Raw genomic sequence first — 27,259 nt, forward strand, 5'->3', positions numbered from 1 at the left:
TCAAGTTAGTGATAAAATTGAAAATTTGAAGAGCATTTTAATTGTCTCCATCTAAGAAATTAGACTCACCTTCACTCTCAGACTAGTTGGCCACCATCAGTTCAAAAGACATGGAAACAAGAATTTGGGCATGATATAAAAATTGTCTCCTAGAACTTTGTCTCAATATCAAAATTATCTCTTCTTGCTGATGTGTACGCCAGACAGGCACATTCCTCCCTTGATCTGGAGATTTTCTGGGCAAGATGCTCTGGTCTGGGGCCTGTACCTATAACCCTGACTCTTGTTCTCTGGCCTGCTAGCTATGTATTTTAGCTTTTGTTTTCTAATTTCTTTCCTGTCTCAACCTCCTGACAGCAGATTGATGCCTTCAGCTTGTTCCTTGAACCTTGGCTGATTATCCAAATCCTGACCTACTTTGTAGATACAGACAGAACTGTCATCTTAAAATCCCGACAGACTAGCTCTTGCAAGTGCAGTCAGCAGGCAGCCTCCAGCAGTCATCCCCATCAGGGACTGCCTCAGCCATGATCACACCTTTCCTTAGGGAAGCGTGCAACTGGGCATGGCCCAGTGATGGACCTGGGAGAAGGAGGACCTGCCCCTGAGCTCCCTGCCAGGTGACCGAGACATTGTAAGCCATATACCACTGTCCTATCTCTTGCCCAATCTAATGCCTTTCCTCGATGGTGCTGATCGCTCACAAACATCTTACATCCTCAAATGCTATCTCATTATCGACATCTGGAAAACCCAGCTGACAATAACATTCAGCACCCCTAATTAACAGAAATGCCAAAATGGAGAAACATGAAGAGGTGGAAAGGCAAGCAGAATGCATGTGAGAAACACCCAGAGAGCTCCATGGCACATGAAAGTGATTGATCTACTCCTTTAATAAGGAGTTTTTATCATATGATGTGTCCTTAATAATAGGTAATAATATCAGAAAGTGCTTTCCTTCCTTAAGACTTTGAGACAAAATATCTTCTAACTCACCTTCTGCAAAAACCCTTTTCATTTAAAGTTGATCATTATTTTACAAAAAAAATCAAGTTTGGAGAAATTATGAGAGTATAGTTTATACTGCAAGTGAGGACCTAAGGAACACAAAATTTATAATTTGTTATAATTGAGATACTATGGTATAAAATTGAAACCTGTTAGTAACAACATTCATTTGTCAGAAATTCACCTTTGGCCAGCGCTGTGGCTCACTAGGCTAATCCTCCGCCTGCGGCACCAGCACCCGGGGTTCTAGTCCCGGTCAGGGCGCCGGATTCTGTCCCGGTTGCCCCTCTTCCAGGCCAGCTCTCTGCTGTGGCCAGGGAGTGCAGTGGAGGATGGCCCAAGTACTTGGGTCCTGCACCTGCATGGGAGACCAGGAGGAAGCACCTGGCTCCTGGCTTCGGATCAGTGCAGAGCCGGCCGTTGCAGCCATTTGGGGGGGTGAACCAATGGAAGGAAGACCTTTCTCTCTCTCTCTCTCTCTCTCTCTCTCACTGTCTAACTCTGCCTGTAAAAAAAAAGAAAAAGAAATTCACCTCTGACAATATATCTTTCTGTTTGAAAATAATTTTAAAATAGAATGGATTGGGGCCGGCATTGTGGCATAGCATGTAAAGCTGCCACCTGAGATGCCAGTATGCCATATGGGTGCCGGTTCAAGTCCCAGCTGCTTTACTTCTGATCTAGCTCTCTGCTATGGCCTGGGAAAGCAGTGAAAGATGGTCCTTGGGCTCCTGCACCCATGTTTGAGACCCAGATGAAGCTCTTAGCTCCTGGTTTCAGCCTGGCCCAGCCCCAGCTGTTGCAGCCATTTTGGGGAGTGAACCAGAGAATGGATATCTCTCTCTCTATCTCTCTCTCTCACTCTATCTTTCAAATAAATAAAGTAAATCATCAAAAAATGGAGTCAGTCCTTTTTTCTAATATACAATGATATGACTATTAATATTTCTGTTGTTGGTTAATTCCACTTTGTGTTGGGTAAAAGCATTCACATCTATTTTTTAGTGATATTTCCTTATATAACTCAAGGTAAAACTTCCTTTGACCCAATTTACCTAATTCTAGGTGGCATCCTGTCTAAATTCAAAACCATGCATAGGTTCGGCCTTCTCTTTGCCTGAAGGTGGATATAGTTACCATTTTCCAAATCCCTTCTAGTCACCATGCAATCCTCTGAGTGGCTGATTTTTGTGCCAAGCCAATTCAACATGGCCTCTTCTGAGTGGTTCTGAATTCCAAAGGCTGCTTGTGTGAAAATTCATGAGCTTCTCAATGATGCAGTTCCTTTTTTGGCTGCCCCACTGCTCAGTTAGTTCAGACAACAAGCTGCTTAGGGATGGATAATTTTTCCGTTTAGCTGCCAAAACCTACGTGGGGGGGGGGGGGGGGTTGGTATTTTACTGCTATTGTGGAATTTTCAGAAGTTTGGAAAACAGAGGATTTTATTTTTTGTTTTGCCTTAATAAAGGACATTTAGACAATGGCTTTGGCAGTGATACAAAATCTCCAAGCTAGTAAACCAGAATAACATTCCCAGCCATCTGGCTTCCATGTAGCACCCTCTGAGCAGGATAGATACAAAAACAGTTAGCAATTAAGAGGTTTAAAATGGCTTTCCCATTAGTTTCTGAACTGAACTATCCCATGATAAAGATAGAACAGGCAATGAACAAGTCACTGATTCTTCATCAGCACCTTCCTCATTGTGCTAAAAATTGTCTGACACCTCCATTATTTCTGAATTTCTTAACCTCCCTCCACCATCATCACCACCACTCACCCAGACTTCTAGACTCAAATTTTACATAAATTTTTATATATATAACATCCTCCATCATGACAAACTGCGAAATCCATAAGACATCCACCATATATCCAGGGAGGTAGATTGTTCTTCCTTTTGAATAGGACTAAGACTTGGAAACAAAAACTGCAGGAAAACTTTAAAACAGATCATATGAGTCACTGTCTTTTAAACTGTGCAGCTTAACCTTTATATGATAAACATTAGATATTTTATCAGGATATTTTTAAGCAAGAAACATTTTTGATTCTTCAAACTGAAAAAGATATACCTGCTTTACATTAGGAATCATGCCTTTTGACCTCTTTAAAAGCATTCAAGGTTTTTTCGCTGTAATAAAATCTATACATATAAATATATATAAACAACACTACCAACTTGGAGTTTTGTCAATTTCTGGCATAATAAAAGGAGGCCAACTTTACCCAATGCTAGAGCGAGATGCAAATTTTGAGAGGTTGTGCTGAGATAAAAGATTCAAGTGAGGTTGTTCAGGACGAAGTTTCCATTTCCCCCCAACTAGCAGGCTTCTCAGAATTCTTTCTGGCATGTCCTGGAAACATGATCTACTAGTAATCTACAAAAGAACCTTTGTGCTATCATTTATTTTACACTTTTTACATAGAGTAACATATTTTTATATAAGGTTTTAAGAGATTCCTCTCTGAAATTGTCAAGTTCAGAAAATCCAGACGGGAACTTTCCCAAAGAAAGTAGCAGGTGGAAGGAAGATGATGTCAAAACCTGTGTCACTGGCAGCATGAAATTCTCCTATGCTTGAGCACGTTTTGCAGCACAGCTAAGACATTAACAAGTGATGGTTTCATGCACTTGGGCTAGTGATTTACGAAGTTGTTTCCTGATTTAATGGAGTGCTAGAAAGCATTGTTGTTATACCAACTAAAAAGAATCATAAAATGGTAATGAATGTTATGAAACTTCATGAATATTTCATCTGAAGACGGGCTATCAGATTTATCTTAAGGTTAAAGAGTATGTAGGTCATAAATCTGACCCAAGATGTAGTTGCTTGAAGTCCATAGTTGGTGAGAACTATGAGTATGTACATGTTAGGCAAGGCAATTTGTGTGTGTTTATTACCTAAGTCACACATTAGAACCCAGTTAACTTAAGATAAACAGAGGAAAAAATTCAATGCTACACAATATATCATTTTTAAAAGGATCATTAAAGATTTCTGAGGAAATTCAGAGGTATATTTTAGAAACAAAATTGGCATTATTGAAATTTTCTTATTGACATTATTAAGTATTCAGAACTGTAATCAATATTCAATAAAAATGTATCACAAAGCTATTATGGTACCATAAAATGGAATAATGAATATAAGCTTGTTCTTTGGCAATGAACACCCATGTAACCATCATTTATATTAAATCTTGATGTATCACCAATTTCAAGGCAATTTCTCATTTGAAATATTTATGGTTAAGTTAAAATTCACTACTTATTTTGTTATATAGGTATTTTTTATTTCTTGAAAATGATTCCAGAAAATTATTCTTCCCCAGTCTACACTAATGACGTTGAAGTGAAATTTAGTTCAGTGGTTATAGGATTTTTTTCCCTAGCTTGGCAGCTAGCCGAGAGCAAGTCCTTTAATTCTTTTAGGTTAAGATTTTTCCCTTTTTGGGACTGATGTTTTGATGTAGCAGGTAAAGCCACTACCTGCAATGCAGGCATCCCATAAAGGCACCAGTTTGGGTCTCCCACATGCCATGTACCTTGTTAGATAATGGAGATGAAATGGTGAATGAGCAAAATACTACCCTTTCCTCATATTTCCTCATATTCAAGAGGGAATATCAATCAGTCTGTCAATCAATAAGAAACTATAAAATGTGTGATGCTGACAAAATAGAGGCAGTTATCCGAACAGGAGGCAGGGAACATGCCCCAGAGTCCAGAGGTCAATAGTAGCATCTTAGAGAAAACCATAGCTAAAGTCAAAGCTTCCAGAACTGTGAGTAAAATCATGATAAAGTAAGGTGCACATCAGGAGGGGGAAAAAGCCCTGATCCACCAAAGGAGCTGAGGAGAGCTTGTAATAGACGAAGTGTTGGGTACACAGTGTTGAATGTGAAGACAAGGAGGGAAGCAAAGAAGATATACATCGAGCCTATAAACACTTCTGGGAGTTTGAGTTCTCTCTCAAGCGATTTCACTGAAGGGGTATAGCAGTGTAGTGATATAACTAGATTCCCATTTTCTTATTTAAAGTTATACCACTTGTTCAGTAGAGAAGACATTTTATACCTCTATTCTTTATACAAGAAAGAAAACCATGAACGTTCTCGTATGTTATAAGGAAGTGAGTGATGAATTTTTAAAGTAATTTCTAGGGCAAGGGGGAATCAGATATTTACATAGAAAATATTGAACACTGATGCTCCTAATTGGCAGAAAAGAGAGTAATCAAGTACATGCATCTCACTAAGAATAATGTCAGACAGGAGTTCATTACTCCTAAAGAATTTTTTGGTAAGAATGGAGGAGTTCCAAAGTTAGGTCATGAGGTTTCTTTTCTTTTTTTCTTTTTTTTTTTTTTTTTTTTTTTTGGACAGGAAGAGTTAGTGAGAGAGAGAGACAGAGAGAAAGGTCTTCCTTTTTCCATTGGTTCACCCCCCAAATGGCCGCCATGGCCAGCGCACTGCAATGATCCAAAGCCAGGAGCCAGGTGCTTCCTCCTGGTCTCCTATGCGGGTGCAAGGCCCATGCACTTGGGCCATCCTCCAGTGCCTTCTGGGGCCACAGCTATGCCAGCACTGTGGCATAGCAGGTAAAGCTGTCACCTGCAGTGCCAGCATCCCATATGGGTGCTGATTCAAGTCCCAGCTGCTCCAAGCCCCATAGCTCTCTGCTATGGCCTGGGAAAGCAATGTAAGATGGCACAAGTCCTTGGGCCCCTGCACTCACATGGGAAACCTGGAAGAAGTTCCTGGCTCCTGGCTTTGGATCGGCACAACTCTGGCCGCCCCATACAGCCAACTGGGGAGTGAACCAGTGGATGGAAGACCTCTCTCTCTCTCTCTCTCTCTGTGCCTCTCCTTCTCTCTGTGTAACTCTTTCAAATAAATAAATAAATCTTTTTAAAAAATGTACCTGCATTTCAGCATTGTCATCCTGCTCAATCCCCATGAAACATCACAGTATCACAATAACTAATGTTGGTTAAGGAGATAATAATATGACAGTCCCTCAGCTAAGTGCATAAAATGTATTAGTTTACTTAATCTTCATTTAAAAATCCACACCCCTGTTTTAAACAGCATTATCCCCACTTTAAAGGTGAGACACAGGGAATCACATAATTTGCCTGAGTCATGCAGTCAGTCAGCGGCAGAGCTAGGACTCATCATGGGGTTTCCCAGAGCTCTCTTTGTAGCATTCTATGTAGTAACACAGTTTATGCATTTTCTGTAGTGGTGATATGAGTGAAAATTATCATCAAAAGGAAATTGCTATTCCAAATTATCATTTTTAAAATTTTTGTTTTCTCATTTTATTTGAAAGGCAGAAAGACAGAAACAGAGAGTGACCCATCCACTTGTTTACTTCTCAAATGCTCAGGACAGCCAGAGATAGGCCAAGCTGAACCCAGGAGTCTGGAGCTCCATCAGATCTTCCACATGGGTGGCAGGCACCCAAGTACTTGCACCATCATTTGCTGACTCCACAAATGCTCATTAACAGGAACTTGGGTCAGAAGCCTAGGTGGTACTCAATCCCACGCATGCATCCCAGGCAATGACTTAAGCACTGTGCCAAATGCCTACCTCACCTATGCTTGAACATCATTTTCCTTGTGTTCAGAGAAAGGAGAAAATCCCACTTTGATTTTCTGTGAGGCAAACATGCTTTTGCAGATTTGGCCCTCAGAGCTGCATATTTACTCATTGAACATTAATGAATGAACTTTGATTGTATTCCTACTGTGGTCCCCATGTATGGTAAGCACATGGACACAAGACATCATTTATAAGAGAATGATAATTTAATTTTTTCCTTTCACTGAAAATACATCATACTGAACTGTCGGTAACATGACTCTAAACTGAGTAATAATGTTATTACCGACTAGATGTCTCATCTCTCATTCAAAATGGAATTTTTTTTTAATTTCTAGAAGAGCATACCTTATATTTTAAACCAGGGTGTAGGGAATAACACAGAAGCCTTCCCAGTACAAGGGGTCATTTATTCAACTCTCTGCCCTGGTCTAGTCCAAAGAACTAGGAGAGCACAGGATGACAAAAGGTTTCCAGCAGAAATGGATTTATAGTCAGAATCAGTCTCCTCTGTTTTCATTCATTTTGAATGAATACAAAGAATAATCTTGCCGCTATTACAAATGCAGCAAACTGAGCCATTAAATTGACAGTGTGATCTATCCCGCTTCACACTGCTTTATAAGCAAAATGTATCATTCTTTGGAGCTTTCTCCTGCTTAAATAATTGTGAGAAATATATCTCTTGCCATTACTTTCACTGATAAAACTCAGCATGTCATCTTAATTCATCCTTCCACTGCTCTATTTTATCATCTGCTGAGTGATTGGGATTCTGATCACCCTGCATTCTCTGTCAGATTGAAAGCCTCTATCTACTCATCTGTTATTCTTCACAGGCAAAGCTCCAGTATAACATCTGTTTTCTCACAGAATCTTCACTAGAGACTCAAATTCCTGACAACAATAACCTTGGGGTTCCCTTAGAAGCCCTTAAGGGTTCCTGCTATCAGGGTTTGAAACTATCTAACAAAATAAATGGGCAAAGTGCTGTTACTCTATTTTCATTTTTAAATTTAATTTGGGGTACATATACTTGGAGGATCATGATAACACTTCACTTATTTTAAAACTAGTCATCACTTAGTTTGGAAGGCTAGAACCTTTAGGTATATACCTTAAATTTTATCCTTTCCCATGTTCCTCTGTTGATATCCAGGTATTTTCATGTCCTATTTAAATCTCAAAACAGAACATTCGTTTTGTCTCACGCAGGTATTTTTAGAAATTTCCCACAACCGATGATTTATAATTTCTATTCTGAAGTTGATATACGTTTGATTATTTCATTTATTTGTTGAGGAATTTTACTGTTGAAAATTAATTTACCCACTTAGTTAAAATTATGAGAAAAGATTATAAGTGAATACAAATCAGAAGACGATTTTTGCTGTAATATGGATGAAAGATACAGTCTTGAAAGTTTGTAGATATTTTCAGTTTTATTATTATTCATGATTTATTCAAAAAGCCAAAGTATATTTTAAATTGCTGTATTTAGTGTAGGTTTAATACATAAACATTTAAGCATATAGACTTATACATAATGTTCGTATATCTGTACCCGTGTTAGTAGAATCAATATCAGGAGCATTGTGTAACTTCCTGCTTTATTATCCGCTGCTGCAAAATGATCCATCCAAAACTTACAGCTTAAAACAGCAATAAGACATTATTTTTCACAAGTTTCTTTATAGCTAGGACTGGACAGGAAAATTCTGCTCCATTGACACTGGCTGGGTCACTCACTCATCTGCAGAGAGCTGGTGGCTAAGCTTGACTGGAAGGTCCAAGGAAGGTTTACCCACACGTATGATACTTTGGTGCTCTTCCATGTGATTGTTTTGTGTGCCTCATTTGGGCTTCCTCACAGCATGGTGGTCAGATTTCTACAAAGCAACGACCTTCAAAAGAAAGAAAGTGGAGGTGACTAGCCCCATTAAGGGCTAGGTCTAGAATGGGCATAGTCTCACTTGTGCTGTATTCTGTTGGGCAAAGTAAGTCACAGGACTAGGTCAAATTCAAGAGAAAGGGAAATATATTTCACTAATTTTATTGAAAAAGCAATGTGAATGTAAAAGAAGCAAAGAAATTGAGTCCATCTCTAGAGACCATCTAGCATATCTACTTGAATTTAAGTTTCAAAAACTTCTATTTCTATGTTACAACAGAAGAACTCTTGATGTTCTTCATTATGCTAGACAACGGTAATTGGTTTTTCTAAAAGAGTAGCCAGTCTAAATAACAGGTAACCTTCCATTTTTAAAAATTCATGGTTTAATCTTCTTGTGATGCTATCTTGCACATTTATTAATCTTGACCTTGAAATCAAACCTCAGGCTTCACCCTGATTGTCTTTCCCTCATTGTGCTTCCAATTTCCGCTGGTCTTTTCTTCATTAGTTTACATTTTTCCCTTGGATACCATTTGAAACCAAGTGGAAAATGAAAACTGAAGGCAAACTTGTAATGTGTTTACACATATGACCCATTCAATCTAATCAAACCTGATCATCCATCCAGAAAGGGCAACAGGGACCTCAAAGCAGGGTGAGTCGTTGCCAAGCAGCGTTTCTCTCCATCCATCTCTGTCAGCCCTGGTCACACAAGTATCTCCATTTTCCAATTATCTACACCAGTGCTTTCTTCTATTGACAGGAGTAACTAAGAGATGACTTTACATTTAGCAAGAGTTTAATAAATCTTAGTCACAAAATATCAAAATATTCACTCAAATATATCAGAAAGAATGACCACAATTCTTTTCATCAAACATTTGATAAGACTCTGATATAGGCAAGGCATTGGGAATATCAATGTAAATCACCAGCTCTTAAAAGTTTTGAAAATCTAAAGAAAAACAGAAAATACTTCTTAAGATGTCCAGCTTTTAATCTTTAATGTAGTGGTTTAAAATAAGACTACTCTTATCCAAGTTTGCATTCATAATACTCCCAGAACCTATCTTCAAGTGAAACTAAACCAAATAAAGCTGCTATATTAATGACTAGAATATTTGATACGAAAGCATTTCTAACACAAAGACTGTAGAATCCTTTTAGTCAGTTTTCTTATTGGCAGCTGGATTTGAGGGCCATAAACTTCACACCAAAAAGTCCTAAGCAGTTGCAGTAGAGTGGGAAAGTGAGTTCCCACAGGACAGAGGTGATCACAGAAGGCCTGGTGTTTGTTACTAATTCAACACATTTTCGTGAGCATCTACTCTGTGCCAGCTTGAAGCTGAGTGTACAACAAAAAGTGGCTAAGATGCAATCTCTGTCTCCACAGAGCTTCCTGTCGAGTGGGGAATAGAAACTCACAGGGAGCCCTGAGCTAGTGTGGTGTAACTTCACAGGGAGCACATGCTAGGATTCCCCAATCCAGGGACAGGAGGTCAGGAACAGCCTTAGGAAAGGATAAGCAGAAAGGAGAGAAATGAAAGTTTGAGGGTGCAGTGTCCCAGGCAGAGGGAAGCAAATGCGCAAGGACCCGAAGTTGAAAATTCAAGTTCTCTTCTGGGCAGGGAGGATTGTTGAGTTCTGTAGCAGTGCTGCTGTGTGAAGAAGCTGGAGGGCAGACTGAGCTTCCTGAGGACACTAATGAATCCTGGAGACAGGAAAGGAGGATTGCATTACATAAGTCTATCCACATCCCTGTTCTACAGATTGCCATTTCTAGAACGCATCATGTAACATTTTTAGCTCTTAACAGCATGTGTATATGTATTTGAGCATATCATACACATTTTTAAATGGGAAAGAAAAAGCATCAACATGTTAACCAAATGATTTTTTCTAAATTTGCTACTTTGTACTTTTTTCATATTTTCCAAATGTTATATAATACTATGCATAACCATTACATTTAATCCAAAAAGCATTAACTGTAACTTAACTTCTGAATATAACTACAAATGCTATAGTTTCCGAAGCTTTTTATACTTCCTCTATTTCTAAGGAACACTTGCTATACAAGGATTCCTTTCTACTTTTTGATAATAAATGTTTTGTATTTAGAAGATAAGTCAGCTGAGTTAAGTAACTAACTTTAGAAGTGGATCCTTCATTGAACAAAAGCAAGATTACAAACATAATAAAGTACAGTCAGCTCTCTGTATCCATTGCAGATGGTTTTAAGACCCCTGAGAGTACAAAATCTACAGGTGCTCAGTTTCCTTACATTAAAATGGCATATAAGTTACACACACACACACACACACATTCTCACATACTTTTTTATTTGAGAGGCAGAGAGATGGCCAAACAGAATAAGAACCCACAAATCTTAGTTCACTCTCCAGATGCCACAATGGCTCTAGGCTGGAAACTGAAGCTAGGAGCCAGGAACTCAAATTGGACCTCCCAAGGGTGGCAGGAACTCAAACACTTGAGCTGTCACTACTGCTTCCCAGGATCTATATCAGCAAGAAACTGGAATCAGGATCCAGGGATAAATGATTATTGCACCCAGGCACTCCCACATGGGCAGCAGGCTTCTTAACCAACATCTTAAGTGTTAGGTTAAACACTTGCTCCTCGTATACCCTAAATTATCTCTGGTTTGTTTATAATAACAACTAATAGAAAATAAATGATTTGTCAATAGTTGTTATACTATATTGTGTAGGGAATAGTGACAAAAGGACAAAAAGATCTGTACTTTTTCAAGACAGACATAATATTTTTTCCCAACATTTTCAATTCACATTTGATTGACTCCATAGATGTGTAACCTAAGGATATGGAGGGTATGGAGAGCCAACTGTTTGTGTGTTAACCATGTTTCCAACCCACAGAACATACTGCTTATATCCTCTAAGTATGATTTATTTATTATATATCATGTATGTTATTTAAGAAGAGTATTATGCAAATTAATTTGAACATGCAAATTAATCTGAACAAGTAACCTGAATATTGCTAAAGTTCACCTCTTATAAAAAGCACTGTTAAACCTGAAGAAGACATAAACAAAAGTTAACCTATTTCTAGCAGGTTTTTTCCCAGTTTTCAGTTCATTAGTCAGCACATATAACATTTTCTCCAGTACTTGTTTACAAAGCCTGCTTATTAAATCCAAATCCACGAGACCAACACATGGTTCAGAATTCACACTGAGGAGAGGAAAACAAATTCATGTTTAACCTTGTTGGTATGGGTGAGGTCACAGAAGACGCACGCAGAATAAATGCATGTGATAACGGCCACAATAAAGATGGCAGGAGTGATGGACCATCCTCAGAAAGCAACAAAAATAAAAGGGTCTCTGTCCTCCCACTTCCATTTCTCAGAATGGAGTTTGTGCTGTTTTCTTTGATTTCAGGCATGATCATGGCATGGAAAGTGAATGATCAGGTTCATAGCTCAGGCTCAGACCTACAGAGGCTGCTGGCATATTCAGAACATCAAAATTCAAAGCTTAATTTGTTTACTTTAAGGAAACTCTTGCTTAGTTATCAAATGTAAAGTGTCTTAGAGCTAAGATTTTTTAAAAAACTAACATGCCTGAATTATTAATTATCCGTCTACCATTTAAGTCTTCACTTGGCAAAACAATTCACTTTTCAAAGATTGCTATAACAAGTCTTCGGCACAGCTAGAGCAAACATTTGTGTTTGTATTAAATCTGGCTATTTCCACATATGTTCACTGTGACTTCAGGAACAGAGCCATCAGGCGAAAGAGAGGCGGGCAGTCATTCACATTGTGCTGATAACAGCAATTTAGGTTGGTAGGCTAGCTGTGTCAGAAGGAACAATTGTAATATTTATAACTTGCCTTTCTCCTAACTTTTAGTGCAGTCTAGTTACAAATATGAAAAAATCACAGGTATCTGAATGTCCCCAACTCACAGTCCCTGACTGGACAAGAAAAGTCATTCCAAAGTTGTATTTTCTGTGTAGCTGCCCCACCAAAGCAAAAGTGTGATTTACAGACTGAAGAAAGGAAGAGCACTGACCAAATGTAAGGGAGAATGATAGATTTACACCAGTGCTCCCCTGTCATTTCCTCCCACAACTGGACACGTTCTTTCAGTCCTTCACAGTCTAGAGGGACGAAATAGAGCCAGGACTCAAGGAGACATTGCAAGAGCCCTGGGGATTATCTACACTATTTCTCTGCTGGAATCAGGTTGTCACCCAAACTGTGGGGAAATTAGGCACACGTGGCAATTCAAAGATGGCGCCCAAAGGAGGTAAGGTGGGCAGTACCCAAAGTCGTTTACCACCAAAGCTGATTGGCCGCGCAGCACCAAGGAGGTGAGGACAACTGATGACGAGTGTACAGACATATGGCTGGTCCTGTAAAAAGTCGCCCTGTAAAATGACCTTTTAAGTAATTGGTTGGTCCTTAAGCCCTGCCTTAGTAATCATGTGGTCTTGTGCTTTAAAAGGCTTTGCCATGTGCCAATAAATGGAGTTCTTGCTTGCTTGACTTGACTCCCCACCGCATCTGATTGTCTCCGGGATCAGGAGGCTGGGGAATGGGCGAGCAGCGCACTTACTTTTCTTCAGACCCAGTCCATCCTCATTCGGGTGGACTAAGACCCTGCACCAAACGATGTTGAGAACAGTGTAGCCTACAAGTGATGGGTCATGTTCACTTTTAGTGACGAATTCTAATGGATCTAATCATTTGTGTTCAAAACCTATATGTTAATGCTTATCATTCCATTATGTACCATTTATACACACACAAATACACACACATACTTTCTTGGGTATCATTCTTAGAAACTGAAAAAACACTTCTAAGAGTTTTTTTTTCTCCCCACCCCCACCCTTCTTTCATTTCTTCCTGAATTTCAAGACTAAATAATGTTGGTTCTTTTTAGAATATTTGTGACAATTTCCCAAATACTTATATTTCATGTTCTCCAAACTTTCTTGCCCAAGAAAATCTGCAAGTAGCAGAACAGGCATAGGATTCACAGGACATGAACTTCAACGTCTTCTGATTGAGTGAGACAAACTTCATCAGATCATGAGGGTCACTTGTAGTCAGAAGGATGTAGGCTAGAAATTACAGAACAGCCGGAGCCATGGCTCAATAGGATAATCCTCCACCTGTGGCGCCGGCACACCGGGTTCTAGTCCCGGTCACTCCTCTTCTTGTCCAGCTCTCTGCTGTGGCCCGGGAAGGCAGTGGAGGATGGCCCAAGTGCTTGGGCCCTGCACCCCATGGGAGACCAGGAGAAGCACCTGGCTCCTGCCTTCAGATCAGCGTGGTGCGCTGGCTGCAGCGGCCATGGGCGGGGTGAACCAACAGAAAAGGGAAGACCTTTCTCTTTGTCTCTCTCTCTCTCTCACTGTCCACTCTGCCTGTCAAAAAAAAAAAAATTACAGAACAACACATGAAGTATATTTCAAGTGACAAACCAAGGAGAACTGTACAATGCACTTGTGAGGCATTAGTTATAGCAGTCTTTCTGAAATGTTTGTGTGCCTCAGAACCACCTGATGCAATCAAAAAACTCTCAATTTTCAGAACACCTATTCCCAGAGATGGATCTAGTTTTGAACACTCTTTCCCATGATCTCCTTCTTAAGGGCTCTGAACAGACCTGAACAGAACAGAACACCTATTCCCAGAGATGGATCTAAGTACGTACATTTTTAAGTAGCATTTGGGTAGTTCTGAAGCAATTGTTCCGTGGATCACACTTGGGAAACCCAGGGTGGGAGTACCTATTCTATCCCTAAAAAAAAAATAGTAATTTAAAATACTCATTCAATAATGCCCAGTCAGGACTGTCATTGCAGCTCAGAGGGCTAAGCCACAGCTTGTAACACTGGCATCCCATATCAGAGCACCAGTTGGCTTCTCTCTGCTAATACACCTGGAAAAGTGGCAGATTATGGCCTAAATGCTTGAGCCCCTGCCACCTATGTGGGAAACTTGCATGGAGTTCCTGACTCCTGGCTTCAGCCTGGTACAGCCCTAGTTGCTGGGGCCATTTGAGGAGTGAACCAATGGATGGAAGATCTCTTTCTTTTTCTATTTGTGTCTCTCCCTTTCTCTCTGTCACTCTGCCTTTCAAATAACTAAAATAAAAATTTTTTAAGATTTATTTATTTTCCTTGAAAGTCACAGTTACACAGAGAGAAGGAGAGGCAAAGAGAGAAAGAGAGAGAGAGAGGTCTTCCATATGCTGGTTCACTCTCCAATTTGCCTCAACAGCCGGAGCTGCGCAGATCCAAAGCCAGGAACCAGCTGCTTCTTCTGGGTCTCCCACACAGGTGCAGGGGTCCAAGGACTTGGGTCATCTTCTACTGCTTTCCCAGGCCACAGCAGAGAGCTGGATCAGAAGTGGAACAGCCCAGGTCTCGAACCAGCACTCATATGGGATGACAGCACTGCAGGTGGTGGCTTTACCCACTATGCCACAGTGTTGGCCCTAAAATAAATCTTAAAAAAAAAAAAAAAACACCTACATGATCATCTGATCACCTGCAGAAGATAGGGAAAAAAACAAGTCAGAAACTATCCTTCCTTCATGGTACTTATATTACTACCTGTTGGAAAATGAAGAAGAAAACATATGGCTATTTATAAGAAATTAGCTTACTTTCTATTATACCCTTTATCCTTGAATTTGCCTTCTAATATCTGTTTTAAAAGTATAAGCTTGAAGCAACAAGAATATATTTAGAAGTAAAATCTCATGTAGTTTCAAATTCACATATGAGAAAAGGAATAAATCCCCATTGAGAAAAGAAAATGTAAAATGTTTCTTTGGGGCCTCATTAAATATTATGATTAACTTAGAATCTGAGTTCTACTTAAACATGGCAGGTTGAAAAATCAAGCTGAACTGTGTCTTAATCAAGCTGAACTCGATATTATTTCATATTGGCAAAATTGTTGGGTATAGAATTGTGTGGTTTGGGTGAGAACTTTTGTAGATATGGATCAGGTCTGTTCAGAGCCCTTAAGAATGAGATCAAGAGAAAGCGTATTGAAAACTCAAGAATGCTTGGGATTCTCTAATCCATTTTGATCTCAAGAAGATTTTAGTTAAGCTAGAAGCACTACATTTTAAAAACGGGGGGAAATATTAAACAATATGATAGAAGAAAAAAGTATCTCAGAAACTCTGCAAAGGAAGAGATTAGCAGAGTCTGAAAGGGGGATGTTTTCTCAGGGAATAAAAGACTTAAAGTGATCACTAAAAATATACAGAATTTGATTAATAGTGGGGTCTCCACAATGAACATAATCTGAGTACCAGAGCCTAGACCAGAATAGTCTCAGAGTCACATAAGTTTTAAATATCAGGAAACAACACTATACAGAAAGAATGGGCCAACATAAGGATATGATTTAAAATTAAGATGAAGCACAGCGCCGGTGCCGCAGCTCAATAGGATAATCCTCTACCTGAGGTGCCGGCACACCGGGTTCTAGTCCCGGTCGGGGCGCCGGATTCTGTCCCGATTGCCCCTCTTCCAGGCCAGCTCTCTGCTGTGGCCTGGGAGTGCAGTGGAGGATGGCCCAAGTGCTTGGGCCCTGCACCCCATGGGAGACCAGGAGAAGCACCTGGCTCCTGCCTTTGGATCAACGTGGTGCACTGGCCGCAGCACGCCAGCCGCGGTGGCCATTGGAGGGTGAACCAACGGCAAAGGAAGACCTTTCTCTCTGTCTCTCTCTCTCACTGACCACTCTCCCTGTCAAAAAAAAAAAAAAATGAAGCACAGCAATTATAAATTGGTTTCAGATTAAAATACAGGTTTAACAAAGGTGGTTGGAGTGATTTTCAAATAGTCTCTATAGCCCTTTCCACATTTTCCTTTGCAGCTTGTAAGAGTACTCACAACCACAAATACTCTCCCCTAAATCTACCTGTGCAATAGATGCTGGCTGTTTTCCTTTTCATCTCTCTAAACTGTGTATAATGATACTTCTAAGTCTGAGAAATTGTTTTGTTTTTATTTTTTGCTGTTTTATCTTCAACAATTTGGATTTGTTCCCTCCTGGGTTTCCACTCCTTTTCTATTGGCTCATTTGTCTTCTCATTAATGCTTAAGTTGGCTCTCTGTCCTCTGCCTCAAAATTAGTTCTTCAAAATTTACCATTTACTAGTTGACTTTGTTTATGATTTCTTTAGATATTCATTTATCTAGTTGAATATTTCCACCTTTCTTTTTATAATGGCTTGGGTTCCCATCTTGGTTAAGAAGGCTTCCCCTGCAAATTCCATTAGACAGTATCACAAATGGAAATTTTTTTTCAAAGAAGTAAGAAAACAGGGTTTATGAATGAGATACTTAACACATCATTGTTTACAGTAGCCAAAAAATAGAAATCAAGGGAATATTTGCCATTATGGCACTCCTTTAGAGTGGATTTGAGTCCAATTAATTGATTTGGAGGAACTTCCACAAAATGCCATTCAGTGAGATAAACAAAATGCAAAAACGTATGTAGTTGAATCTCATTTTTGAAAATCAGTGACAAAAGCAATCTGTATCTCTAGTTATATATGCTGTATGTGTGCATATGCATACATATGTGTGTGTGTCTCTGTATATCCCACATAATTACACAGACCTGGAGAATCCATCTTAGATTGTAACTATGGATTAGGTCATGTGACCTAGAATACATATATATAATATTATACATTTATAAATATTTATGTTATATATAAAATATGCATATTATTAGTATGTAATATTGTATAAGAAAGACGCAAAGAACATTTTAATTTTTTTTATTTTTTGAAAGGCAGAGTGGACAGTGAGAGAGAGAGACAGAGAGAAAGGTCTTCCTTTGCCGTTGGTTCGCCCTCCAATGGCCGCCACGGCTGGAGCGCTGCGGCCAGTGCACCACGCTAATCTGAAGGCAGGAGCCAGGTGCTTTTCCTGGTCTCCCATGGGGTGCAGGCCCAAGCACTTGGGTCATCTTCCACTGCCTTCCTGGGCCACAGCAGAGAGCTGGCCTGGAAGAGGGGCAACCGGGACAGAATCCGGCGCCCCGACCGGGACTAGAATCCGGTGTGCTGGCACAACTAGGTGGAGGATTAGCCTATTGAGCCGCGGCTCCGGCAGAACATTTTAATTTAATGACATTTTCCCCCAAGTGGAATTGCAGAAACAAATATGATGACTCCTCAAAAAGTCTTTTTTTACCAATATGTTTTATTCATTTCATCATTAGGTGAAATCTGATTGTAACAACTGGCAAATACTGACCACTATATTTTGTCACCCCAAGTTTCCCTGTGTGGCCCTCAGAGAATTAATCTTTCTGAGCCTTATATAAAAGGAAAATAGAACAATATCAGTATTTAGTCCAAAGGATTATTATGAGCATTAAAGCAATTAATGTATGTAGGATTTTAGACAGTGGCTGGCCAAATAAATGCAAGTAGAACTAAAATGATAAAGCAGAAGTAGTAGTAATATCTTCTGACTGCTGTTAAAACTCATCAATTAGATGCTTAGTTTGTGTTGATCTCCTTAGAAGTTTAATTCATCTATCAGCATGAAATAGGGCATCTCCCACTAATGTGTTAGCCCTCAGATTTGCAATTTCTGGGGACACTGTGGTTCCACATTTCTGTATGTTTGACTCCAGTAGCTATTGCTTTTGTCCTGATCATGCCTTTAGATTTATAATTTGTCTTCATATCATCAACAGCACTAATCCACATCCATATAGTCCTTTAAGGTTCACAAAAGCTCTAGATACTTATTCTCATTCAACCTTCACAGTCTATCAAATAAAATGACTGGGTCCAAAATTTGTTGTGTTTTCTCCAGAACATGCCTAGTAAGCAAAGAGCAAGAGTCAACCCCAGCTCCAAAGCTCTTGGTAGTCTTGGTTTAATAGCCAATCTCAAACAGACACTTCAGATACAAAAAGAATGGTAAGATCTAGCATCTTTTCTTTCAAGGCATTCTTTGATACGAGTAGGTTATATTTTATAGATCATTATTGACATCATGTAAGCCCTAGGAATGCAAGCTTGGGATCATGAAGAAAAAAACTTTCAGGACGACAAACAAACTTATTATAATTTGCCCTAAATTTGGCTAATACAACATTAATTCTCTTGTAGATGTGCCAGAGCTGGGAAAGAAATTTTTCTGTTAAAGTGAACTAATGAAGTTTTCCAGGTATTAGAGAGCACAATTGGGCCTACAAGTGCATCTGTTTATACATGAGGAAATTTGAAAAGTCGTTGAGCACATCCAACCATCTCTGACAGAAAAAATATAGAACTTTGACATCTTGCATACAAATTTAAATGTCTAATGCTAAGGCAATTGTATTTGAAATTCATATGCTTGAAGAGATGAATATCTTGTGTTCACATATTCTTTTTATGTTTTCAGAGAATAAAACAGCTCACAAATCTATCCACATACCTTAATTCTACAAAAGGGATTCCTGTTAAAGATAAAGGCCACTATTTTCTCTTAGAAGTTACACAGTACAGACTTACATCTGATTGTAAACTATTACCAAATGTTTTGCAGTACTTTCTAAATATGAGACCCTAAATGAAATAAAGGGAGAAATGCAAATAATTATACTTAGATCCTGTGCTAAAAGAATCTATAGTCCACAAAGGGAAATGTACACACTGTAAATTAACAGATGATGAATACAAAAGATGAAACAGGATGATGTACGCAAGGTGCATGTGTTTTAAAATGAGCCAACACTAAATCTGATTTCAACTACATCACTGCGACTTTGGACATGTTATTTAAATACTTTGATTTATTTTCCTCTTTTGCCATGCAATGAGTGTATTAGTGCATATCTTACATAATTGTTCTGGTGACTAAATAAAGTCATATGTGTAAATCACACAGCTCAGTGCAATCTATTCACAAAAATGACCATGATCATTATAAGAAAAGACCTGGCAAGATGCCATCAAGTTTCAGAGGAAGGTGAAATAACTTTAAGAAATATGGGCGGAGCCAAGATGGCTGAATAGTGAGGGTGCGCACCGATAGTCCGGGAAAATTTAGTTTAATAAAAGGGGAGTTACGGTAGCCTCAGAAAAAAGAACCAGGAAAATATTGCAGAGGAAACTGTTCTGGATTGAGTGGCCGTGAATCGGAGGACCTACTGGGAGAACAAGGTCACCCACCGCACGGAAGCCGAGCCACGGGACCAAGCCGCAGAAGCCGAGCCGCGGGACCGAGCTGCGCAAGCCGCAGGCTCTGCGCGCCAGTGCTCGAAGGGGAGTGCGTGCCACACAGACAACAGCGGGGAGACTTGGGACGTCCAGGGCTCCGAGTCCACACATCAGCGCTGGAAGGGGAGCGGACCTGCGTGGAGAGCATGGGAGCCCACAGTTCGGGACACCAGCGGCAGACTCAACACACCAGCGCTGGAACGCGAGGTGAGCCGAACCTCAATAGCCCGAGACACCGGCAGGCAAGTGGAGAGAGGAGACTAGAGGGAACAACCCCCGGGGGGGGGGGGGGGACTTCACCAGGCTAACTGGAAGAGAGAGAGAGGAAAAAAAAAAAAAGGTGACCGGTACAGACACGGCTTTCTCTCTCACCACTCACCTCTCAAGGGCGAGCAAGACAAAGAGCAGGCGGCCATCTTGGACATACGTCATAAGCAGAGCGACCTCAGGTCTGCACCGGCACTGAGCCTAGCAGAAAAACCTGACTCTGGCGGGGCAAATTAACAGGAGATTAGGACCTAGTAAATTTGTGGTGCTACTGAACTGAGACTGTGAAAAAAGAGATGGTGGGGGAGAGAACTCACGGAATTCACGTGAGCACTCTCCAGAGACGCTACAATTCCGTAACTTTGGCAACCCAGTGGGAGACTGAAGGAGAATTTGAGCCCACTCTGAGGGCCGAACAGATTCCCTGTGTGGTCCTTGGGAAAGAGCTTCTGATCTCTGGCTCCTGTGGGTATATCATTTGTCTGCTAACTACCTCCAACTTCGTTCAGCTGTGCAGAATAACTTCCCTTTTGAATCAAAAAAAAGAAAGAGAGAGAGAGAGATCTACCACGCCTAACCTGGGAGTGTCACCTTTGGCACACCAAACAGAGCTCTCAGGCCACACCCATCTCAAGCCACTAAGCTCCATCAAAAAGAGATAGTCCACTTAATCTAGAGCCATAGTATAACAAGAAAAAGCACCACAGTGAAGAAACCAAATATCTCCAATATGCCAAATAACAAACGCAAAAACCAAGGTAATAAAAACAAGGAAGTCACCATGAAGCCCTCAAATGAAAAAGACACCCCAATTCAAGATTATGAGGATGATGACATAGAAGAAATGCAAGAAGCAGATCTCAAAAAATTGATAAGAACATTAAGAAGTTCTCAAAAACAAATTCTTGAACTACAGAAATCCTTAATGGACAAGATAGAAAATCTCTCTCGTGAAAATGAAATATTAAGGAGGAATCAAAATGAAACGAAACAACTAGTACAACAGGAAACTGGGATAGTGACTGAAGTGAAGAATTCAATAGATCAAATGAAAAACACAATAGAGAGCCTTACAAACAGAATGGGTGAAGCAGAAGAGAGAATATCGGACTTAGAAGACAGAGAACAGGAAAGCATACAGTCAGACCAAAGAAAAGAAGAGGAAATTAGAAATCTAAAACATATTGTCAGGAATCTTCAGGATACTATTAAAAAACCCAACATTCGGGCTCTAGGAGTTCCTGAAGGCATGGAGAGAGAGAAATGATTAGAAGGCCTTTTTAGTGAGGTATTAGCAGAAAATTTCCCAGGTTTGGAGAAGGACAGAGAAATCCTAGTACAGGAAGCTCACAGAACCCCTAATAAACACGACCAAAAGAGATCCTCACCACGACACGTTGTAATTAAACTCACTGCAGTGAAACATGAAGAAAAGATCCTAAAATGTGCAAGAGAGAAACGTCAGATTACTCTCAGAGGATCTCCAATCAGACTCACAGCTGACTTCTCATCAGAAACTCTACAAGCTAGGAGGGAATGGCGAGATATAGCCCAGGTACTAAGAGAGAACAACTGCCAGCCCAGAATATTATATCCTGCAAAGCTATCATTTGTGAATGAAGGTGAAATAAAGACTTTTCATAGCAAACAGAAATTGAAAGAATTTGTTGCCACTCGTCCAGCCCTGCAAAAGATGCTTAAAGATGTGTTACACACAGAAACAAAGAAACACAGTCATAAATATGAAAGAAGGTAAAGGAAGGAAACCAAGGAAGGAAAGCTCACAGCAAAAGATCACAGGGAATTCAAAGCATATATTAGAACTTATCTTTGGCAAATGGCAGGGCAAAGTTACCACTTATCATTAGTCACATTGAACGTGAATGGCCTGAACTGTCCAGTTAAAAGACATCGATTGGCTGATTGGGTTAAGGAACAAACCCCATCTATTTGCTGCTTACAAGAAACACATCTTTCTAACTAAGATGCATACAGACTGAAAGTGAAAGGCTGGAAAAAGATATACCATGCCAACAGAAATGAAAAAAGAGCAGGCGTAGCCATCTTAATATCAGACAACATAAACTTTACCACAAAAACCGTTCAGAGAGACAAAGAGGGACACTACATAATGATTAAGGGATCAATTCAACAGGAAGATATAACAATTATCAATGTATATGCACCTAACTACAGGGCACCGGTTTATCTAAAAGATTTGTTAACGGACTTAAAGGGAGACTTAGACCCCAATACAATAGTACTGGGGGACGTCAATACTCCACTCTCAGAAATAGACAGATCAATAGGACAGAAGATCAACAAGGATACAGTAGATTTAAACGACACTATAGCCCAAATGGATCTAACAGATATATATAGAACTTTCAATCCTACAGCTAAAGATTTTACATTCTTCTCAGCAGTACATGGAACCTTCTCTAGGATTGACCACATACTAGGCCATAAAGCAAGTCTCAGCAAATTCAAAAGAATTAGAATCATACCATGCAGCTTCTCAGACCATAAAGGAATGAAGTTGGAAATTAGCAACTCAGGAATCCCTAGAGCATACGCAAACCCATGGAGATTGAACAACATGCTCCTGAAAGAACGATGGGTCATAGAAGAAATCAAAAGAGAAATCAAAAACTTTCTGGAAGTAAATGAGGATAACAGCACAACATACCAAAACTTATGGGACGCAGAAAAAGCAGTGTTAAGAGGAAAGTTTATATCAATAGGTGCCTACATCAAGAAATTGGAAAGGCACCAAATAGATGAGCTTTCAATTCACCTCAAGGATCTAGAAAACCTACAGCAAACCAGACCCAAATCTACTAGGAGAAGAGAAATAATTAAAATCAGAAGAGAAATCAACAGGATTGAATCAAGAAAAACATTACAAAAAAATCAGCCAAATGAGGAGCTGGTTTTTTGAAAAAATAAACAAAATTGACACCCCATTGGCCCAACTAACTAAAAAAAGAAAAGACCCAAATCAATAAAATCAGAGATGAAAAAGGAAATGTAACAACAGACACCACAGAAATAAAAAGAATCATCAGAAATTACTACCAGGACTTGTATGCCAGCAAACAGGGAAACCTATCAGAAATGGATAGATTCCTGGACACATGCAAACCACCTAAATTGAACCAGGAAGATATAGAAAACCTAAACAGACCCATAACTGAGACAGAAATTGAAACAGTAATAAAGGCCCTCCCAACAAAGAAAAGCCCAGGACCAGATGGATTCACTGCTGAATTCTACCAGACGTTTAAAGAAGAACTAACTCCAATTCTTCTCAAACTATTCAGAACAATCGAAGAAGAGGGAGTCCTCCCAAATTCTTTCTATGAAGCCAGCATCACCTTAATTCCTAAGCCGGAAAAAGATGCAGCATTGAAAGAGAATTACAGACCAATATCCCTGATGAACATAGATGCAAAAATCCTCAATAAAATTCTCGCCAATAGAATGCAACAACACATCAGAAAGATCATCCACCCAGACCAAGTGGGATTTATCCCTGGTATGCAGGGATGGTTTAATGTGTGCAAGACAATCAATGTGATACACCACATTAACAGACGGCAGAAGAAAAACCATATGATTCTCTCAATAGATGCCGAGAAAGCATTTGATAAAATACAACACCCGTTCATGATGAAAACTCTAAGCAAACTGGGTTTGGAAGGAACATTCCTCAATACAATCAAAGCAATCTATGAAAAACCCACAGCCAACATCCTATTGAATGGGGAAAAGTTGGAAGCATTTCCACTGAGATCTGGCACCAGACAGGGATGTCCACTCTCACCACTGCTATTCAATATAGTTCTGGAGGTTCTAGCCAGAGCTATTAGGCAAGAAAAAGAAATTAAAGGGATACAAATTGGGAAGGAAGAAGTCAAACTATCCCTCTTTGCAGATGACATGATTCTGTATTTAGGGGACCCAAAGAACTCTACTAAGAGACTATTGGAACTCATAGAAGATTTTGGCAAAGTAGCAGGGTATAAAATCAATGCACAAAAATCAACAGCCTTTGTATACACAGACAATGCCATGGCTGAGGAAGAACTTCTAAGATCAATCCCATTCACAATAGCTACAAAAACAATCAAATACCTTGGAATAAACTTAACCAAGGACGTTAAAGATCTCTACGATGAAAATTACAAAACCTTAAAGAAAGAAATAGAAGAGGATACCAAGAAATGGAAAAATCTTCCATGCTCATGGATTGGAAGAATCAATATCATCAAAATGTCCATTCTCCCAAAAGCAATTTATAAATTCAATGCAATACCAATCAAGATACCGAAGACCTTCTTCTCAGATCTGGAAAAATTGGTGCTGAAATTTATATGGAGGCACAAGAGACCTCGAATAGCTAAAGCAATCTTGTACAACAAAAACAAAGCCGGAGGCATCACAATACCAGATTTCAGGACATACTACAGGGCAGTTGTAATCAAAACAGCATGGTACTGGTACAGAAACAGATGGATAGACCAATGGAACAGAATTGAAACACCAGAAATCAACCCAAACATCTAAAGCCAACTTATATTTGATCAAGGATCTAAAACTAATTCCTGGAGCAAGGACAGTCTATTCAATAAATGGTGCTGGGAAAATTGGATTTCCACGTACAGAATCATGAAGCAAGACCCCTACCTTACGCCTTACACAAAAATCCACTCAACATGGATTAAAGACCTAAATCTACGACCTGACACCATCAAGTTACTAGAGAACATTGGAGAAACCCTGCAAGATATTGGCACAGGCAAGGAGTTTCTGGAAAAGACCCAGGAGGCACAGGCAGTCAAAGCCAAAATTAACTATTGGGATTGCATCAAATTGAGAAGTTTCTGTACTGCAAAAGAAACGGTCAGGAGAGTGAAGAGACAACCGACAGAATGGGAAAAAATATTTGCAAACTATGCAACAGATAAAGGGTTAATAACCAGAATCTACAAAGAGATCAAGAAACTCCACAAAAACAAAACCAACAACCCAATTAAGAGATGGGCCAAGGACCTCAATAGACATTTTTCAAAAGAGGAAATCCAAATGGCCAACTGGCACATGAAAAAATGTTCAAGGTCATTAGCAATCAGGGAAATGCAAATCAAAACCACAATGAGGTTTCACCTCACCCCGGTTAGAATGGCTCACATTCAGAAATCTACCAACAACAGATGCTGGCGAGGATGTGGGGAAAAAGGGACACTAACCCACTGTTGGTGGGAATGCAAACTGGTCAAGCCACTATGGAAGTCAGTCTGGAGATTCCTCGGAAACCTGAAGATAACCCTACCGTTCGACCCAGCCATCCCACTCCTTGGAATTTACCCAAAGGAATTTAAATTGGCAAACAAAAAAGCGGTCTGCACCCTAATGTTTATTGCAGCTCAATTCACAATAGCTAAGACCTGGAACCAACCTAAATGCCCATCAACGGTAGACTGGATAAAGAAATTATGGGATATGTACTCTTTAGAATACTATACCGCAGTAAGAAACAACGAAATCCAGTCATTTGCAACAAAATGGAGGAATCTGGAACACATCATGCTGAGTGAAATAAGCCAGTCCCAAAGGGACAAATACCATATGTTTTCCCTGATCGGTGACAACTGACTGAACACCAAAAAGGAAACCTCCTGAAGTGAAATGGACACTATGGGAAACGGTGACTTGATCAGCATAGCCCTGACTGTTAATGAACAACTTAATACATTATCCCTCTTAGTAGTTTTTTTGTCTGTTCTACTTAATATGACTGGTTTAATTCTGTAATTAATACACAGTTATTCTTGAGTGTTAAAAATTAACTGAAATGTGATCCCTGTTAATCATAACAGTGGGAATAAGAGAGGGAAGAGATGTATAATTTGGGACATGCTCAAGCTGACTTGCCCCAAATGATAGAGTTAAAAACATACCAGGGGATTCCAATTCAATCCCATCAAGGTGGCATGTACCAATGCCATCTCACTAGTCCAAGTGATCAATTTCAGTTCACAATTGATCATAATGAAAGGACTAAGAGTCAAAGGGAGCACATAAACAAGTCTAGTACCTGCTAACACTAACCGATGGAATAAATAAAGGGGAGAGTGATCCAACATGGGAAGTGAGATACTCAGCAGACTCATAGAATGGCAGATGTCCTAAATAGCACTCTGGCCTCAGAATCAGCCCTAAAGGCATTCGGATCTGGCTGAAAAGCCCATGAGAGTATTTCAGGCATGGAAAGCCAAGACACTCTGGCAAAAGATCTCTGCGAGTGAGATCCCAGTGGAAAGAACAGGTCTTCAAAGAAGGAGGTACCTTTCTCTGAAGGGAGGAGAGAACCTCCACTTTGACTATGACCTTGTCTAAACAAGATAAGAGTCGGAGAACTCAGAGGGCTTCCATAGCCTTGGAAACTCATGACTGGAGCATAGGGAGATTACTGATGCCATAGACAGGAGTGTCAATTGGTAAAGTCAACAACAGGAGTCACTGTGCACTTACTCCTCATGTAGGATCTCTGTCCTTAATGTGCTGTGCATTGAGATTTAATGCTATAACGAGTACTCAAACAATATATTTCACTTTGTGTTTCTATGGGGGTGCAAACTGTTGAAATCTTTACTTGATGCATACTAAACTGATCCTCTGTAAAAAAAAAAAAAAAAGAAATTATCAACTCCCAACTTGACTCTCACTGGGATTAAACATGACAATAGGTCTGATCTGATTTCATCATCATTTAAAAAAAATCATCTATTATTTTTCACTTTATGTTTCTGTGTGGGAGCAAACTGTTGAAATCCTTACTTAATGTATACCAAGCTGATCTTCTGTATATTAAGATAATTGAAAATGAATCTTGATGTGAATGGAAGGGGAGAGGGAGTTGGAAAGGGGAGGGTAGTGGGTGGAAGGGATGGTATGTGGGGGAAGCCATTGTAATCCATAAATTGTACTTTGGAAATTTATATTCATTAAATAAAAGTTAAAAAAAAGAAATATGAATGCACTTACTCCTCATGTAGGATCTCTGTCCTTAATGTGTAGTTCAATGTGAATTAATGCTATAACTAGTACTCAAACAGTATTTCACACTTTATGTTCTGTGTGGGTGCAAACTGATGAAATCTTTACTTAATATATAGTAAATTGATCTTCTGTTTATAAAGATAATT

At 39.6% G+C, this 27,259-nt stretch overlaps 1 pseudogene; it reads left to right on the top strand.

Annotated features, from left to right (window-relative positions):
- The first annotated feature begins 12,802 nt into the window (after positions 1 to 12,802).
- Positions 12,803 to 27,259, top strand: part of LOC138848866 (N-alpha-acetyltransferase 20-like) — a 115,818-nt pseudogene continuing 101,361 nt past the window's right edge.

The sequence above is a fragment of the Oryctolagus cuniculus genome, chromosome 3 (genome assembly GCF_051225735.1).
Source record: "Oryctolagus cuniculus isolate XC-2025 breed Fujian yellow rabbit chromosome 3, ASM5122573v1, whole genome shotgun sequence".
NCBI classification, from domain to species: Eukaryota; Metazoa; Chordata; class Mammalia; order Lagomorpha; family Leporidae; genus Oryctolagus; species Oryctolagus cuniculus.